A 16,986-nucleotide genomic window follows, 5' to 3' on the forward strand; every position below is an offset into this window, starting at 1 on the left:
TATGTTTTTGGAGTGTGGGAGGAAACCGGAGCACCCGGAGGAAACTCACACAAACACAGGGAGAACATACAAACTCCTCACAGATAAGGCCATGGACGGGAATTGAACTCATGACCCCAGTGCTGTGAGGCAGAAGTGCTAACCACTTAGCAAACAAATTTTACCTAGATATTGGATTCTGGTTTCCGCAAGATGGATAATTTTGGAGGCAGGAAAAGATGAGTGATTGTTCACTGTGGAAGAAATCCTTCAATTTTCGTCATAGATAATACACAGTAAATCCAGTTTTTAGTGTGCGCCTTATAATTGTGACTCTTTTGGTGCACTTAATTCAGTTGCAGTGTGTCTTGGAAGTTGTATCTGCATATTCATGTATGTCTGAGATATGGTAGATTTGGGTTAGGTTGTTTTTCCATGCCTGTGTTTGTTGCCATGTAGTAGCCTTTGTTAGTGTTATCTGCAGACTCAAGGTCGATGCCATGGTCCCAATGCAGAATTCTGCTGCCAGGCTCCTTATCTGCATTACGGCTCCTTCCTCTTGGAAGTCACATTGTTAAATGTAATAGTCGTATCTAGCAAAATATTTTGCAAACCTCTGTATTAATCTATTGGCTGACGTGGTGCTTAACCCGCTACCGCTCCTGGATTTACGGTATGTTACATAGACCTGCAGCATAAAGACTAGGTAAGTCGTCTCATAATTCATTGGTGGAAATTTGGTCGTTGTCTATTTTGGTAAACAAATCTTATCATAATCAATAACAGTAATCCTGCTGCGATTCTGTTTTGTGAAGAGTATGGATGGGGGGGGTGGGGGGGGGCATTTATTTAATAGCCCAGTAAAGGTAAACGGAAATGTTTTAATTATAAAAACTATCATTAGTGGTCACAAATAGACTTTTGGAACTTGTCAGGATATTTAGTACTATATTGTGTGGTACATTGACATATCTCCCAACCATCCCGATTTTGCCGGAATATACCGATTTGTGGGCCACAACAAGGTGGGGCTTAAAAAGTGGGTGGGGTTTTACCCAACACATGACCATTTGTGGGAGGCATGCATTGTTTCTATCATTTTACAAATGACCATTGGAGAGTTGTAAATGTAACTGAATTTAATGAATCATGTACAGTATTTACAGTCATGTGAAAAAGTACAATTTCAAATCTGTGTCTTTACATACTAGGACATCAAGTCTTCAAGTCCTAAACTTTTATAAACCTAATCTCATATGACAAATAACCCTTAACAGAGTTTAGTTTGTTATTATTTGTTCAGCAAAACATAAGCCAACATGACAAAGTCATGTGTGAAAAGTAAGTACACCCTCACTGCTTCCGTATCAATAAAACATGTCATTTGAGCCAAGTGCTAATTAAGTGCACTCCATTATTTCATCATCAGGAAGAACTACCAGGCCTATATAGAAGCAGAACCTTTGGCAGTTTGGACTTAAGCATTCTGGTTTGCGTTAACATCAGGTACAGGAGACAAAACATCTGCAATGATCTCAGAGAAACAATTATTGCTGCTCATCAGTCTGGAAGTTCTAGAAGGCCATTTCCAAATAATCTGAACTTCATCGTTCTACAGTGAAAAAGATTATTTAAAAATTCAGAATATTGAAAACAGTTGAGAAAGGTTCCCAGGAGTGGACATCCCAGCAAATTCACCCAAAAAGATCGAACCATATGAGGCTGTCACAGATAATCAAAGAACCTGGTTAATGTTAAAGTTTATTATTTATTTTACGATTGGAAGACGACTGAACAAGGCATTTATGGAAGGGTTGGGAGGAGAAAAATATTGCATTACAGCTTCTCCAACAATGTCCTCTGGACAGACGAGGGCAAATGGAGTTGATTGGTCCTAATGCACAACTAAACATTTGGCAAAAACCAAAACCATGACCTCATACCAACAGTTAAGCATGGTGCTAGGGGTCTGATAATTAAGGATTGTTTTGCAGCCACAGGACCAAGATGCCTCTCAATCATGTAGCCCACCATGAGCTCTTTATATCAGAGTATTCTATAGGAAAACGTGAGGCCATCTGTCCAACGACTGAAGCTTGGTGGAAATTAGATCATGCAATGACCCTAAGCACACCCTGGTTGGACGTTAAAGCTGCTTATTTACAAATGCCCTCAAACACCAATGCATCATTGTTGTATTCGTGAAATTTCGGCCAACCCCTTATGTTAGGACTTGGTGAGGATTGTTGATTATGTCCTGCTATGTAATAAACACAGATTTGGAAGAGAGTACATTCCTATTCACATGATTATATGTCTAGCTTGAGGCTGAACTTGGTGTCAGCACAAGCTCATTCTATGTCACCTGATATACAGAGAGGAAGTACAAGCTAGTTAATACTTTCTCATTCTCTACTGACCCATAAGTATAGCTGAATGAAGTCCTTGATATACAATACAGATGTTACCAGCATCATTAACTCAGGAGTGCAGATCTCTGTAACAAGTACTATCAACGGGCTGGCTGCATTCATTGCAAGTGAAAACTTTACTTTGAACCAATGATAAGATCAAAATTATGCCAAACAGTAATGAAAAGGTTCCCTCATCGTTTAAACTACAATCCTTAATGCTTTAATCGTTTAAATTTCAAATGACCTTTTATGAGTCTGGGACAAATATAAAAGTTTTACTTATTGAATTAATTTTGTCTCCTCTATACCTTATAACATGTATGTTCTTTTCTGAATATTCTGAACATTCTGATATTAACAGTCTATACAGAAATCATCAAACAAACATTGTTTGTGTGAAATCCAAGCCGAACAATTAGAAACAAACTCAGGAGTATCTGTAAATTACTGGGTCCAGAGATAAACTTACACTATCCTACCAAGAGTAGCTACAAACACCATTTCTTGTAAGAAAGGCGTTCAAGATTGGTTTTATTCCAGTCAATTAATTTGCCTTCTGCCTGTTCCTTGGTGGCAGGATTCCATAAGCTTACAGTGTTCAAGAATATATTGTCAACCGTAGAGGGTTGGGCATGAAAACATCTGTAAAACAAGTTTATGTATTGACCTTTTAAATATATCTTTACACATCAATCGGGTCATTTGTCAATACCTATCTACACCACTATGATTTTGTCTCTCATGGAGTATAATTAGAAACTTTCAAAGGGTTTGAACAAGGTACAGAAAGGAGACAATCTTCAAAGGAAGAGAAGTATTTGAACACGAGGACATGTACTGACACTGGAGGGAAGTAGGTTCAGAAGAAAGTTGAGGAAAAACTATTTCACAGAAAGGGTAGTGAATAAGTGGAATAGCCTCCCATCAGAGGTGATAGAGGCTAATACAGTAGAGCAATGTAAACATGCTTGGGATAGACATAAGGATATCCTTACAAAAAACCAAGGATCAAATAGGGTTTGAGGTTACCATAGGTTAAAACATGGGCAACCTAGTTGGGCCAAGCGGTTCTTCAAATTCTATGTTTCTATAATAGCCCTAGCCTTGAAAACAATGTAATGGTGTTCTTAGGTCACAGAAACCCAGGAGTCCCCTGATTTTGTTCCCATCCGTTTTATTCTGGCAAACTGTGTTTAAATGGAATTTAGATGTTAAATGTAATAGTACTACACACTTCATCATCATCACCATTTATTTATATAGCGCCACTGATTCCGCAGCGCTGTACAGAGAACTCATTCACATCAGTTCCTGCCCCATTGGAGCTTACAGTCTAAACTCCCTAATGTACACACACACACACACACACACACAGACAGACAGAGAAAGAGACTAGGGTCAATCTTGATAGCAGCCAATTAACCTACTAGTATGTTTTTGGAGTGTGGGAGGAAACCGGAGCACTCAGAGGAAACCCACGCAAACACAGGGAGAACATACAAACTCCACACAGATAAGACCATGGTCGGGAATTGAACTTGTGACCCCAGTGCTGTGAAGCAGAAAGACACACTTGCACATTCAGCAGCATGGGAAGGTGGGGATGGGGGGTTCCCGTGTGGGGAGTGCCCCCAATAATAGTGTTGTGGCGCTCCAGATCAGTTCTCCCTGCCACAAAACTGTTGCGTATAAGCTGCTATTAGATCAAAATACCACTGAATCTAATTGTGTTCGTGTGCAGCGGAGATACGTTAGAGCCTCCACTCACTGCTAGGAGAGATCCAGTGGATTCAATTTTATGGCAACTATCTGGTGTTTTTGTAATTATGGGAAAATAACCATGGGCATAATCATGGAAAAGCAGTTTTTTTGCATATTATAGCAAATGCTTCCCTACATAATGGCCAAATAAAATTTAAATATATTTGTTTAATGTGCAAACAAAAGAAAGCCCTATCTGTCCTGGAAAAAAAAAAAAAAAAAAAAGACAATATAAAATTCACATCCGTGGACGAAATAAAAAAAAACTAAAATGTTAGAACCACTTGAAATGACGCAATGCAGAATGTGATCATGAAGGGATAAAAAATCGTCAGCTTTGAAGTGTTTAAAGAGTTCTAGAAAAGAGTTTTAAAGAGTTCTAGAGAAGAATTTTAAAGAGTTCTAGAAAAATATAACACCACTTTATTTTCTTTGTAATTGTTTTTCTTTCACTGTGTGAAAATAATTTTGCGTTCATCTTCGTATGTACCCGTTAGGGAAATAGAGAGAAAAGCATGTTACTATACACGGTAGAGAGTGTACAGTGAAAATGACATCCTTTTCCGGTTATTCGGTCTCGTGATAGGGAGTGCATCAGTGTGGCACTGGCTAGTTTACATCCAGTGTCAGGCAAGAGAGCTTCTGCTTCTACTTATTCAGAATTAAGCAAACAGTTGTACAGAGCCCTACTGTGAAATATAAGTAAAAAAAATGTAAGTATAATAGAAGTTACACCTGGGTTGAAAAAAACAACAACCCAGCTATGTAGTAAGTTCTATTACCCAGGGCCTGGTTATCCAGTAGGCTGACTAGGCTCCAGCCTAGGGCGCAAGACTTTTGGGGGGTACAACATTTTTGGGGGTGCAAAATTGTGACACTAAGAGGTGTAAACTGGGATTAATTTACAATAGAGAATAGTTGTTCTCCAAAGCAGAAATGTAGTAAGGTTTGAAATCTTGACATATTCCCACTGTAAGTCTGAGGACAAGGAACCATCCTTGGAAGGGTGCTTGAGGGTATATGAGTAGGAGACCAAAGGGCAGGGACAGGCCGAGGCATGACAGCCCCCTCCTCTTCACGCCTTCACCCTCAGTAGCACTCGTTCCCGCCTCTGTTCCACTATACCGCACTGGTTTTAATGAAAATGAAATGAGTGACAAAGATTGCAGTGATCCTTTTAAAAAGCCAAGTGGAACAAGGTTTCAGAAACATGTGAACATAAACATTGGGGTGGGGGATTGGGGTGAAGGAAGCCAGATTTTTAAATTAATCAGTTCATATTTACATACCACGTATTAGCCAGTTGTGGAAGACGAATGGGTGCTATAAACATATTAGCCTCGGGCAACCTAAACCCTTAATTGGGGCTGCTAATATCCTTGCATTTTGCAATAGGGGTGCTTTATCCTGTATAGCAAAATCTGGGTAGGGGTCTGCCAGTGCCATTCCCGCCTCATGGGGCCCTCTCTCTGCTCTCCATAGAACCTCTCCAGAGAATGTACCATCCCAAAAGGCCTCCTCTCTGCTCCTTCTATTGCCGGGCCCCTTCATCCCCGGGGCCCCATAGCCGCTGCCCTGCATGTACCCACTATAGTTCTACCCCTGATATCATAGAGTCTTGGGACATTTTAGTAATATTTCTTGTACAATACAGTTTACTCCATGACCTCTTCCGAAAAGGTCGAAGCCCTTTGATGCAGACAAAAGTTCCTTACACACCTCAACTCACATTCTCCTTAACACAATTCTTCACAATAGTTTAATGCTCCTTTAACAGAACACACTGTTTCCCAACAAAGTATACCATAAACTTAGGTGTACAATTTCAAGACAACATGAGTTGGATTATTGATATTTACTGGCAACAAAAGCAGAGGAAAGCATTATGAGGTGATAATGTCAGATCGCTGGAGATATTACACAATACATCAGGCAATAAGAAAATATTGGAAAAGAGTATGTTGTATTCACAGCAGAGAGGAGTTTCAGTACAGTTCCATTAAATTGTGGCCCGTTAGGGTTCCTGGACCAACTAGCTAAAAAAAATCAATCAAAATGTGTGCCAACTCCCCCATTATCTGCTGGACACCCCTGGAATTTTCTTCTAAATTATCTGCTGGCTGCTATTGTTGACCCAACAGAAGCATTTGGTTACTGGGCAAGTGCTCCTGTAAGGTCATGGAAATGCTACCAGCATATTGGCTCATAGCAGATCCATTTTGTCTCTCCCGTTGAACTATGACATCAGAGGAAGTTGAATGCTATTGGCCTGTTTAATTGCTTCATGGCTTTCAGTTTCCCGTCCGCCAGTGAACTCTGATTGGCTGCTAGAGCCTAGTGGAAAATAAGTTACAGAGTCTGGTAGAAGTTTGAAAACTTGTTAGGAACTCGAAGCTAAGTAAAATACACTCTAAAGGTCGCCAACAATTATTCAGTTTTTGGAGAATAAAGTAGTTGGTTTGAACTCTATACTTTTGTCTATAAAAAAGTATATTGTCAAAAAACAAAAGCAAATATGGAAACCAGCATTTGTACAAAATAATAATATTACAATTTATTATTACTAACTAGTATTAGTTGATAATCCACAATAACTTTACATAAAGGGGGTCATTTTAACCACCCTAAGTGGTTTGGCAAGTCATAGGTTATTAACATCTAACCTAGAACTATTTGCTATTTCAGTGTGGACTGCTGACAGTGAAGCATTGTGCAACAGATTTATGTAGATGGTGTGATATCACTGATACATTCAACATAGCTTAATGTAGGCAGCACGCCAGTGGCGGATCCGGGGGGGCGATCGGGGCGATCACCCACTCTAGCAGGGGCTTACTGCCGACGGCTGCACACTATGTGCAGGTCCGTTCTGCAGTGACAGTGTGCTGCTCGGCTGCTCTGATTGTGTTTTAAACACAATCAGAGCATTCGGGCAGCACACTGTCACTGCAGAACGGACCTGCACATAGTGTGCAGCCGCCGGCAGCATCAGAAGGCAGAAAGGGGGCGGGACCTAAATCGCCCCCCCCTAAATCGCCCTCGGTACACCAATTATCTAGATCCGCCCCTGCAGCACGCTAATGGGTAGATTAACTCTAGGGTATTTCATCCACGAGTACCTCATCTCACACGGCATATCAGGGACAATGACTTATACATTTGTTTTAGTGGCCAATTGCACCCATGTATCATGATCTGTGAATCTCTCCTGGTCACTTACTGTCACCCATTCAGGAGGAGAACGACGACAGCTCAGTGATCGCCGCTAGCATTCCCTATGATGAGCGAGCCAGTGAGGGTGGGAATAGAAGTACTTGGTAGGCAAAAAGGAGGATTGCCAGAGGTGGCAGTGGTTCAAGGAACCCTAACTCATAGGAGGCAGAATGAAAGTCAGAGGCACACAATGCACTTTGGTTTGCACTATGTCAATGTCATGATTAATATTCATTTCCATATTCATTCCCATTAACCTGGAATTTTTTCTTGGTTCTACTAAACATCATTAATATTACTTTTGCGCTCCCTAAGATTACTTACAAAGCTGTAAACATTCCTATCGTTGTGCTATTGCAGCAATTTGTACAGGTTAGCACATCATCATCATCATCATCACCATTTATTTATGTAGCGCCATTAATTCCGCAGCGCTGTACAGAGAACTCACATCAGTCCCTGCCCCATTGGGGCTTACAGTCTAAATTCTTTAACACAGACACACAGATAGACTAGGGTCAATTTTGATAGCAGCCAATTGACCTACCAGTATGTTTTTGGAGTGTGGGAGGAAACTGGAGCACCCGGAGGAAACCCACGCAAACACGGGGAGAACATACAAACTCCTCACAGATAAGGCCATGGTCGGGAATTGAACTCATGACCCCACTGCTGTGAGGCAGAAGTGCTAACCACTATGCCACCGTGCTGCCCATGCTTAGTACACAGATATGCTGGTATGCAAAATAACCCAACTGGGTGGAATGCTGGCCAATGTACCCGTACTGCACCCACATGCAAACACCAAGCTTCATGTTACAGAAATCTGTTCAAGAGAGCATCAAGGGGTGGACCATGCACACTTTGGGGTATATACGCAGTTTAGTGGGTAGTCACAGATATTTTTACCCTTGCACAATAACTTGATACTTACATCAGAGGAGGTGGAGATTGGGCGTTGGCCATATGGGATACCTTTTACACCAAGCAAAAGAATTCTAAGAAAGCAAAAAATACCAATTGCAGGGAAAAAACAACAACTTTATAATGTACAAAGGTGACACATGAACGAGTCTTAACCTCCAGAGTTGTTTAAGACATGAGAGGTTGCAATGAGAAACATTTTAGAAAAAAAAATAATGAAAATGAAACTACAATTCCACAAATGCCATGTAAAATGTTTTGCACGAATACACCTCCAAAAAGCAGGTGCGCCTACATACGCCGGCAGCTGCTAAGGAGACAACTTGCTGCAAAATATAGTGTTCAACCCCCTTTCTGTTCTAATTCTAACATTCCTAAAGCAGGTGCAAATTCATGTTTTAGTTTTGTAAACGGTTTGTGATTCCCAGTGACTAAGGCTCCCGTCCACTGCTAATACAGGTTGTAAATTTCAGGCAGCCTAAACAGGGCCGGATTAAGGGAATGGAGGCCCCTGGGCTAAGGGGGCTTCCATCCCCCCGTGAGGGCCCCCGCCCCAGTGGCGCCCCCGCCTCCGACCGATCAATACTGCTGTTGAGCACTTAAAAGGGCCCCTGGATGCCCGAGGCCCCTGGGCTATAGCCCAGTTAGCCCTATGGTTAATCCGGCCCTGAGCCTAAAGCAGTAACCATTCCATGTGTCAGAGTTGGCTGCAATCTATAAGTCGGTTGATGACTGCAGGATCGTTCACTCATCGGTAGTCCTTGTTTTCTTGCAAATGTGAAATCTTCTTCGTTATATGAAGTGGTTTGCACAGAGGGACGACAGGCAGAGACATCAATTAAAATATTCAGTTTATTAAAAGAACAGTTAACAAGAGTCAGACAAACATAATGGCTTCTTATAGAAATAGAGGAGGGTGGGAAGGATTATAAGCAAAAGAATATTTCTGAGGCCAGTTTCACATTATGACAGCCCCCTTCACCTGTTAGCAGCATGGGATGCCCCTTGCAGAAGGACCCCGGGCTCATTAACCAGACCTGCCAATACCACTGATGATAGTTACTTATTTTAGGACGGGAATAGTTTTTTCTTTTTATCATTATTATTTTATTGCTTTTTATCTGCCATCAGAAGCACGTATCTTTATGCAGACTTTTGAGACTTGCAAATTATACGCGTCCATGAGATGTATCTGCAGATGCAATTAACTAAGGAGCTAACCACTAAGTCACCATGGGCAGCAGGTGGCTTAGTGGTTACAGCAAATAATACTGGGGTCATATGAGTTTAATTCCCGACCATGGCCTTATCTGTGTGGAGTTTGTATGTTTTTTCCGTGTTTGCGTGGGTTTCCTCCGGTTGCTCTGGTTTTCTCCCACACTACAAAAACATACTAGTAGGTTAATTGGCTGCTATCAAATTTACCTTACTCTCTCTCTGTCTGTGTCTGTGTGTGTATGTTAGGGAATTTAAACTGTAACCTCCAATGGGGCAGGGACTGATGTGAGTGAGTTCTCTGTACAGCGCTGCGGAATTAGTGGCGCTATATAAAGTGCCGATGATGATGATGAACTAGGTCATGTGTCCACTGATCTTTGTGCCAGTTTTATAAGGCAGGAGGATGGGGATTGAGACAGGGATAAAATACAAAATTTCCTTTGTCCCCCCCCACGTGTTCCTTCCGGTTCACAATTTCATCAGAGGTATATTCACCTCACTTCCAGAGTGATATTTAAATCCCTTGGGACAAATCATCATGTCCGTGCAATTAACAATTCAGTATTTTACAGTCTATATAAATAGAAGCTCGCAGATCTGGAGATTTCAATGTGTACGTCATTAATTACCGGCTGTATGTGTGTGTTTACAAATCAGGATGGGAAACACATTGCAACATTTTATATCCAATAACTTGTTCATTTGCATTACAATTGTAATGATAAACTTACAGGTGACCTAACTCACAGAGGATACATTTCACATGAAGCTCACTCTCTTTCTTAGCTGTAAATAAATACAGATGGAGATCTTTGGTTTATTATTTAGATTTTGTTTGCATTGTTAGTTTTCCAATCTTTTAGCAGCAATGGAACTCTAGAACCCCCTCTTATGCATGTTCCCTCATGAAGCCCCTTGCTATTATTAAACTAATGTTAATCTCCTGGATACTAAACAGCTTGTGCCATATAGGTCCCTGTATAACGGTACTACTAATACACAATAGGTTACAAAGGACAAGTATAGATATATCTATCCGGTTCATTCATCTTTTTAAGAATATGTAACTGTCCTATTGTTAGTTGTCTGTGTTAGTGAGCTGACGTACAGAAGCTGCTAAGACCTGCAGCATATGAAACCATAGATAGTAATATTTCAAATAATTATCATAAGGAGGGGTATATCTGTTTGAGGTTCATCATGCAAAGAAAATGTATAAAAAAGCCAATTAGAGATATGCCATGAACAGCAGGTATCGCTAGTTAGCACACCTCCTAATTAGTAGCGTGTATCATAAAAAACAGAACCCTGTATATCTAGATGTAGGTGTGCAAGGTATAAAGTATAAAAAATAATAAGGAATATAAAAAAAAGAGTAGAATAAAAAAATATTAAAAATAATCTTATAGGATCAAATGGGATCTATAACAGTTATTCTCATAAAATAAAAACATATCAGTTTTTACAGAGAATTTTTTTTTTTTTTTAAAAATTATGATTATATCATTCCTGTTAACCACACAGAGTAAAAAAAACTGTTCTGTACACAAATCTGATACCGCATCATAGTACAATGAATTAATGTAGTAGTCACTCAGACTACTAGAATGTATAAGCTCTTAGAAGTGTTTTGCTTTTACAGGATAAGCACGGTGGCTTATCTGTGTGGAGTTTGTATGTTCTCCCCGTGTTTGCGTGGGTTTCCTCCCACACTACAAAAACATACGAGTAGGTTAATTGGTTAAAGTGTTAAAGGGCCCCAGGCCACCAAGGGGTACTGTTGCAGTCCCTACATTCCGGTAAGAAAGAGATAAGAAATCTTACCCTCCAATCCATCACCTGCAGCCCCCAACTCATTCCTGCTTTAATAGCTTGTAGCAGTTGTTTACAATGCCTGCTGATATTTTATTACAGATAGATATCTCTTTCTTTGATTAAACGTATCACTGATATTAAGGGTAATGTGTGGCCCTTTTGAAGGCTAGAGGGCCACACTATGCAGACCCCAAGGTGTATCAGGCTGCCCATCACTGATCTAAATAAATGCAAGAGATGTGCGTATCTGTAGTTGCACTTAAAAGCGATATTCCGAAGGAAGAGTGAGGTCTAATTATATTGCCTTATTTCTCACCGATTCAAAGTGTAAGTACTCTAATACAAAGAGGAGAGCGTATGTTTTGCTCTTTTCAAATAATATAATAGAGGATATGCAATAGTAGAGAAGCTAATATCAGTAATGAAATTCTCAGGTATTTGCGTTGATCTAAATGATTCATCCAGTTTCAGGTTTACACAAGTTCCAGTGTTCCGAAGCGTCCGATTACTTTACATAGATTGGAATTCTGCCGTATATTATGCTGCATTACAGGCAAGTTTGACAAAAAAGAACAAATTATTAGGATTCATCGTATGCCATAAGGTTTCCTTTCCTTTGTGCCGTTTGCTATTTCACTAGCAGCCTTCATAATTAGGGGGGTATTCAATTGTTTCTTTTAACGCGCTAAAACCCCAAAAAACGAGCGCTCGAAAAAAACTTCATATTATACGGTAATTTTGCGCGCGTAAACAGTTAATACGGTACTTACTCGCTGCCAGCGGGCTGAATTTCAGCTCGCTGCTCAGGGAGCTGCGAGATGAAATTTAGCGAGTAATTACCGTATTAACGGTAATATTTTTAGAGCGCTCGTTTTTTTTGGTTTTAGCGCGTTAAAAGACACAATTGAATACCCCCCTATGAGTATTGCAGGTCTAGACCCTCTGGGTAAAGATAAATCTTTTACTAGGATCGATAGGCTTTAACAGGAAGGTGATGGAACAAATGAAGCAAGGACGGATGGTTGGAAGGACTGGTCGGCTACCTACAGAAGTATAGTGGAAATGTAACTCTGCCATTAACAACATTATACTTTGTCTTTTACAACATGTATTTGCATGATCTGAAGCACCAGGGGTCATAGATTATTTCAATTATAAATCTCTCAAATGAGTTTCTTTTAAGGTCATTACAGACAAAGGGTATAAATAGACCCAATGCATTTCAGTGATTATATAGTGCATTTCAATTCTAGTTATCAAAGGGAGATCTATTGAAACTTTTTTCCCATGTAAAAAGGGTATATAGAGGCCCCGCATTACTCAGTATGTCAATGCTAACAGCAATTTGCGAACCAACATTCATATAAATATATATCTACAATTGTGAGAAGGTGGACATGAAAGACGTAGGCTTGATAGTAACATAAGCTAAAAAAAAGAGGGTTAAAACATTCTAATTTATTGTATGGTCCAATAAAACAAGAGGCAAGTTTAAGAAAGCGGGGCCTGATTCATTAAGGATCTTAACTTAACAAACTTCTTATTTAAGTCTCCTGGACAAAACCATGTTACAATGCAAGGGGTGCAAACTAGTTTTCTGTTTTGCACATAAGTTAAATACTGACTGTTTTTTCATGTAGCACACAAATACTTGATAGCTTATTTGTACACTGAAATTTAAAGTTGATATTTGTGTGCTACATGAAAAAACAGTCAGTATTTAACTTATGTGCAAAACAGAATACTAATTTGCACCCTTTGCATTGTAACATGGTTTTGTCCAGGAGACTGAAATAAGAAGTTTCTTAAGTTAAGATCCTTAATGAATCAGGCCCAAGAACTTCAAGTTTTACTGTCATGAAACAGAGCCCTTGAGGGAAACATCATGAATTTACTTCCGCATGTGTTGGAGATTGGAGGTGGTGGTGGTGCTCTTTAGAGCATGTAATCCAGAAGAGGAGGAAATTGGGGATAAAATTTAGGATGAGTCCAAGGGGGGTATTCAATTGTTGCTTTTAAAACGCGAAAACAAAAAAAAACGAGCGCTCGAAAAATATTATAGTTTATACGGTAATATGCGCGTAAATAGCGTTAATACGGTAGTTTACTCGCTGAATTTCATCTCGCAGAGGAGCTGCGAGATGAAATTTAGCGAGTAATTACCGTATTAACACTAATATTTTTAGAGCGCTCGTTTTTTTTTGTTTTAGCGCGTTAAAAGCAACAATTGAATACCCCCCCAAAAGTCTATTAAAATTTGAGCTTTATAACAACTCTCATTAGCATGGTTATTGTGCGCAAATTCTGCCCGAAGAAGCAAATATACACAGTCATCTTGTTCAGAAACATAAGTCCAAAGATAGGGCTTTAGCATCTCATAAATAGAAATCTATTTTAAAGATTTAATGGCTTAGAGAATGCCCTCCAAGACTGGGAAACATACTGCACTAATTGGGCATATAAAACGTGAACGGGAGAACATGCAGGTGAAAGATTTAAAGAACTTTGCAAGAGGAGCAGATAGTAAACACTTGACAGGGACGAAGTTACACATCTTAGAAAAATTATACAACGGTACCAAGATAAATGTGAAACCTTTGGAGGGTGGAATATTGTTAACCAAGTCTACAATATATGGGAGCATGGTCTGCAGAAGCTAGTTGAGGAACTTTATTTTGGTCACATTCAGGCCGACATAAAATCTTTCTTTATCTTATGTCGCCAATAAGCTCTGAAGATCAATTGCAGCATTTTCTTTACATCAGGATGAACAAAGAACTTAGAATGATGGTCTCAAGGACAAGAAAAGTTTTTTGCAAGGGGAATTTTGAATTCTTAAGTGTTAAAAGTAGTGGCCACAATACGGGCAGGATCAATAACATATTGTGATATCTGTGGCTCAGGACAGAGCATCCACTCCCTGAAAATGGCTTATTAGGAATTCGGTCTTTGATCAGATTACAGATATTTCTTGATTCAAATCTATTTATATAACTCCTGCATACTAGGTAGTGCTTTTAGGAGGAAAAAAAATGTAAAAAAATGGGGTATTAATAAACAGACAAAGAGGCAACAGGTAAATGGGCCCTGCTTGCAACTTTTATAGGAACATAAGAGTTTCATACATGAGGTACATGAGGTTGCATATAGGTCCAGCCAGATTGCAACGGGGGAAAAGTGCATAGTAGTTCTTTATGGTCCACTTAGTTGGTGTGAGGGTCTGAATGTTGTTTGAGTATAGAAAGACAATAAATGTACATTTGAGTGAACAATTAGCTATAATAGCTTAGAGACTTTAAGAGGCTGACTGGAGGCAAACATGGAAATTAAAAAGATATTGCACTCTGATCATCTTTTATTGCAGGAGTTAACAGGTAATATTGCAGACACACACCACACATATTAAGACACACTTAAGAGACGCATTAATATGGAAGATTTTTATGATCATTGCAAATGGTATTTACTTTTACTGCCAAAAGCTCTCAATCACCAACAGAGTAGTTTGATGTTGTGTGTTTTGTTTTTTTTACAGAAAATATTTTTCACTTCTGTTTGTACTAGAAACCCCAGGGTGACACTTGCCAGAATTATTTTTCTGGGACAAGACCACCACTACATGTGAGATCAACTGCCAGTTTCTGGAGAGTTATCTACATAATGGGTATAGTAGATATAGCAACAAATAAACAAAACTGTAGTACTGACCGAACAAGTTAGTATACATAGGCGTCGTTTGCAATGAGAGAGGATAAAAAGTGGCACAGCTTGTTATTTGTGCGAAGGTTCACACCCACAGCATGCATTAATTAACCTGGACCTTTCTTCTATGTTAAATACTGTGGCATTCAGCCCCTTTATGTGACCTTCCTACGGCCAAACCATGCACTCATGCAAAAGTCAATGATAGACAATGATTATCGGTGTTCCTGTGGTTTTACACTATTCATTTCTTATCATACCTATATTAAAAAAAAAAAGTTTCAAAAAATACAGTACTATGATTAATCATTTGACTCATACTGTGATTAAACAAATTAGGAGACCTGTGCCAGATGTTTTAAACTTTTCATTACATTATTTTGTTGTGCACCCAGTAGGATTCAGTTGCCCATTGAAAAATCAGGCTTTATATGTCCGCTAAGAAGGCATAAAGGCATAAAGGTGCAGCTCTAAAAAAGTTTTATGGCTCTTTGTAAATGAACGCCAGACCTGGGACATTACTGGACATCATGCTGCCTATGGTGATCCATATGGTGCCCACACCCCATTCATTTTATTTATTTATTTTTAAAATGTAGATACAACTAGACCACTTCATCATCATCATCATCATCATCATCATCACCATTTATTTATATAGCGCCACTAATTCCGCAGCGCTGTACAGAAAACTCACTCACATTAGTCCCTGGCCCATTGGGGCTTACATTCTAAATACCCTAACACACACACACACACACACACACACACAGACTAGGGTCAATTTGATAGCAGCCAATTAACCTACTAGTATGTTTTTGTGGGAGGAAACCGGAGCACCTGGAGGAAACCCATGCAAACACGGGGAGAACATACAAACTCCTCACAGATAAGATCATTTGTAATAGTGTACAAAATTGTGTACTGTTTTACTTAATGGATGGATAAGTGATACTAATGTTTCTCAGGACATTTGTTCGACTTTGCGTGGGTTCCTCCAGTTTCCTCCCACAGTACAAAAAAACATAGTGGTAAGTAAATTGGCCTCTGACTCACTAGTGTGTGTGTATCAGGGCAGTTACACTATAACCTCCAATGGAGCACTGACTGCTGTGAACAATCTGGTGGCGCTATGCAAATAAATTACAATAACCATAAGAAGGAGAATATTTGGTGACATATATTTGGACTCTCGGTTCATTTTTCAAAACAAGCTTTCAAGAATAGATTTCCCTTCCTCAGGTCCGTGATATTAAATATACATTCTTTAAACATGCTAAAGTGAGTGGAGCTAAATGACAATCAGCCATAAAAGGCAAGAGTTAAGCTGGCCAAAGAGACCGAGATCCTGTCACTCAAGACAAGAACCTTGTGTGTGGCCAAGTTGGAGAGAACTGTTTGTTCAGTGCTCGGGCCATGTGGCCTCACTGGGGCCTGTCAATGAGTTTAGATAGGGGTCATATTAAGGCAATAGGGGGTTACATTTCTTGATAACTTTGCAGCCTGGCTCCCCCGCTACCACTCCTTAGACCTCCCCTCCAATCTTGACTCCACCTAAATGTCTAACTACCACCCCATCTCTCCGGCCCTTTACTTTAAAAATACTAGAGCAGCTCACCAGCTACCACTCCCTCCTCAATCCTCTCGAATCTGGCTTCCGCCCCCTGCACTCCACAGAAACCTCCTGGCCAAACTCACCAGTCCAATGCCACTGTTCCCTGCTTATCCTCATTAACCTTACTGTGGTTTTTGACACAGTGGATGGCCCTCTCCAAATGTAAACCCTTCACACCATTCGCATTGAGACACATTCTGTAAACCAGCTATGTTTTGCACCTTGGCCTATCTGCCCGTGGTCTCCACAACTCCTTTGTCTTCTTACCTCAATCGGTGAGACTGATGCCAGGCTCAGATTCACCTTGCACTGATTGGCCTCCTATTTAGTTCCCCACCTCTCCTG

General features: G+C 39.9%; 1 protein-coding gene across 1 annotated transcript in view; it reads left to right on the top strand.

Annotated features, from left to right (window-relative positions):
- EPN3 (epsin 3) overlaps positions 1-16,986 on the top strand; it is a 44,890-nt gene that overhangs the window by 2,131 nt on the left and 25,773 nt on the right. The gene's annotated exons all lie outside the window — the stretch shown is intronic.

This window comes from Mixophyes fleayi, chromosome 6 (genome assembly GCF_038048845.1).
Source record: "Mixophyes fleayi isolate aMixFle1 chromosome 6, aMixFle1.hap1, whole genome shotgun sequence".
In the NCBI taxonomy this organism is placed as follows: Eukaryota; Metazoa; Chordata; class Amphibia; order Anura; family Limnodynastidae; genus Mixophyes; species Mixophyes fleayi.